Below are 3,674 nucleotides of genomic sequence, written 5' to 3'. Positions count from 1 at the left end.
TAGAATTGACCTCTCCTGGGCCAACTGCACTTTATCCTATCGCAACCGGTAAATTGACCTGGCACTGATAAGGACTCTGGACGCGTATATAAATTGCTGCCGGAATGTCCGAGTAACTGTAAATGATCCAGAGACATTGAAGATCAATGACTGTATCATTAATCAAAACAGTAATGAACAGATACCTGCTGTCACTCTCAAACAACAAATTGAAGAAAAAGTAGCCGAATCATCTTACTTAAGCCTATCACAACAAACTGACTTAAGTATTAAATCAATTTGTAAAAATGTTCTCAGAGAAACCAGGAATGATTACGGGATATGAGTTTGACATGCAAGTTAATCCCAATCAAACATTCTGTCGTGCTACCTACTCTATACCGTGGTGTAAAAGGCAGGCCGTACGAAAGGTGTAAATACAGAAATTGGTTCAAATGGCTCTGAGCACTGCGGGACATAACTGCTGACGTCATCAGTCCCCTAGAACTTAGAACTACTTAAACCTAACTAACCTAAGGACAGCACACACATCGAGGCAGGATTTCGTACCTGCGACCGTAGCGGTCACGCGGTTCCGGACTGTAGTGCCTAGAACCGCTCGGACACTCCGGACGTCTGTGTAAATACATAGTTAATTAAGATTTATTTCATGTATGTTTAATTCTGTGTATATGCTTATTATATATGTGGTAGTTTTAAGTCTGTGTATGAGCGAGTTGCCGGCCGCGGTGGTCTCGCGGTTCTAGGCGCACAGTCCGGAACCGTGCGACTGCTACGGTCGCAGGTTCGAATCCTGCCTCGGGCGTGGATGTGTGTGATGTCCTTAGGTTAGTTAGGTTTAAGTGGTTCTAAGTTCTAGGGGACTAATGACCAGAGCAGTTGAGTCCCATAGTGCTCAGAGCCATTTGAACCATTTTTTTATGAGCGAGTTGCTTGTGAATGAAGGTCATGCATTTAAATGTGCGCACTCAAACAAAATATTAGTAAATGAATCCGCTTAATGGCACTTTGCACAGAAGTGGAAATGAGAGAGAGGAATTTTGCATGGTTGTCGGAAACTCATATTAGCAGCGGATCATTGACCGAATGCGAGAAATAGGACTATTTAAACTCTAAACAGGATAATACCTGAAGGTATGACAGATAATTAACATCTGCACAGATTCCAGCTTGGAAGCGCTTGCAGTTGCACCCGTACATGCAAGGCAACTGCAAACGCAGCAACAATAAAAGCATCAGTGTTGAATGAATATTAAGAACATATGTAAAAAACCTACTGAACTCACGAGTCCAGAAAGACCAATTGGTTGACACTTTAAATAAGAGGCGCCAACTAGATCAATCACTTAGTACAGAATGATAAGACGTATCAAAAAGGAACTCTGATTTGTGTAATGTATGAAATATTATTATGTAAAGTGAGAGCCATATTATTATGTAGCTCAAATAATAGGTGCTAAAATATGTTCCAATTTACAAATGAGACCGAGAAGTGCTTCGGTAGCTCAGTTGGTAGAGCACTTGCCCGCGAAAGGCAAAGGTCCCGAGTTCGAGTCTCGGTCGGGCACACAGTTTTAATCTGCCAGGAAGTTTCATATCAGCGCACACTCCGCTGCAGAGTGAAAATCTCATTCTGGAAACATCCCCCAGGCTGTGGCTAAGCCATGTCTCCGCAGTATCCTTTCTTTCAGGAGTGCTAGTTCTGCAAGTTTCGCAGAAGAGCTTCTGTAAAGTTTGGAAGGTAGGAGACGGATACTGGCAGAAGTAAAGCTGTGAGTACCGGGCGTGAGTCGTGCTTCGGTAGCTCAGTTGGTAGAGCATTTGCCCGCGAAAGGCAAAGGTCCCGAGTTCGAGTCTCGGTCGGGCACACAGTTTTCAGTCGTGTTCCGGCACTCGGCCAGTGCACATCGCGCGGTGACGGGCGGTAGCGCGGGCCAGTGTTTACGTCGCGAGCAGTGCTGAGGTGGAGAGCTGAGCAGCGTGTGCGAGCGCTGTTAACGTTTGTTTCTGTATAACTGTTGTAAGTAAGATGTCGACAATTAACAGAGCGAACAGCGTTCAGTGTGTTTTCGATCGCGCTGCCTTGCGACCGACGGCGTTTGAAATTCATGAGTGGATCTTTGAGGATTTGAAATTGCCTGAAGATATAGTCGACACATTCCAGTTGGACTTTGTGCAGTACTCGTTATTTATCAAATTTATTTCGAGTGACACTTACGAGAAATTCGCTGAGGAGCATGTTGGTGTGAGACCATTCCGTCATAATGATGGCAGTATTAGTAATGTCCAAATCGTGCCTTCGGGATACGGAGTAAGAACCGTCAGGGTATTTAATGTGCCACCTGAGTGCCCTAATGATCTGATTGCACGTTCTCTGTCACTGTACGGCGCTATTTTGTCAGTTACAAATGAAAAATGGTCGAGTGCCTATCGCTACCAAGTTAATAGCGGGGTGCGCAGTGTACGTGTAGACTTGAAAAAGCATATACCTTCGTATGTTGCCATTGGCGGCTGTCGTGCACAGGTAACTTACATTGGTCAACCCCCTACCTGTTCGATCTGCCATTCAACTGAACATCTGCGGATGAACTGTACACGTCGACGTCCATTCCAACTTCCACGGGAACGTCCTGCAGACGGTAGTGAAAAGCTAGTACCACTATTGAGTGAGGTGGTCGCGGGGACTGTACCACCACCCCGGCAGCCGGAACATGTCAGCGAGGCGGAGGTGCCAGTTCAGGTGGAAAGCAGTGCCAAAGACATTCGCGGTAGGACGGACGTCGATTCGGCACCGTCATCCTCACCGGGGCAGTTACCGCTGGATACCAACGATGCGCCAGCCACCTCTGAAACTAAGCCGTGTGAGATACAGGAGCGGGTGCAGATTAGTTTGCCTGAACCACCCCTATCGGTAGAGACTGTAGCAGACACGAAGAAAGGCCGCCGAAGGAGAAGCAAAGGGAATAGTAGCAAAGAGGAAAAGTCGAATGATTTAGGACCCGTACACATGTCAGAAAGTGGCAGCGAGACTGAACCTCAATCTTCTTGCTCCGTGCGCTGCGAGGACACCGCGAGGCAAGAACGCATTCGTGAACACACCAAACACCTTAAGGCACTACTGAGCGCTGAAAGGGATCAGAGCACCGTAACGGCCAAGAGGAAGAGCGAGCAGAGCAGCGAGCAGCTGCAGCAGCGCTCCCGCAGGAACTCGCTGACGTCAGTCGCAGCCCCGCGTGGTGGCCAGGCGGATGCGACCACGTTGACAGACTCAGCCGGCGGTGGCGGGCAGGGCGGCGCGCGCACTGCGCAGCACCCCGACAGCAATGAGCCGTGGTGGCAGCAGAACGAGGAGATGCAGCAGTAGCTGCTCTCGCGCATTACCATCGCGCTGCGAACTTCCCCTCCCTGGCCCGTTATTGGTTTTGACATTTTGTTTCGTACTCCAAACGTTACCAACGAGTTTGGTTCAAAGCCGGAGAGAAGGACGATGCGATACTCACAGCTCATTGTCCTCTGAACCATCATGTGTGACAGCCAAACCTACAACATTACCACACTTAACGTCAATAGAATTCAAAGTGCGGTGAAACTGCGTTCGCTCAATGATTTCTTGTATGGTACCAGCGTTGACATTGCCCTCCTACAGGAGGTAGTCACAGCCTTAGAAGTGCCCG

General features: G+C 48.1%; 1 non-coding gene across 1 annotated transcript; it reads left to right on the top strand.

The window, feature by feature from the left end:
• The first annotated feature begins 1,793 nt into the window (after positions 1-1,793).
• Trnas-cga (transfer RNA serine (anticodon CGA)) lies at positions 1,794-1,868 on the top strand. Its single transcript has one exon. It is a non-coding gene; the product is annotated as a tRNA-Ser (tRNA).
• Positions 1,869-3,674: the final 1,806 nt, after the last annotated feature.

The sequence above is a fragment of the Schistocerca gregaria genome, chromosome 6 (genome assembly GCF_023897955.1).
Source record: "Schistocerca gregaria isolate iqSchGreg1 chromosome 6, iqSchGreg1.2, whole genome shotgun sequence".
NCBI classification, from domain to species: domain Eukaryota; kingdom Metazoa; phylum Arthropoda; class Insecta; order Orthoptera; family Acrididae; genus Schistocerca; species Schistocerca gregaria.
This window is presented reverse-complemented; position numbering and strand designations above follow the sequence as displayed.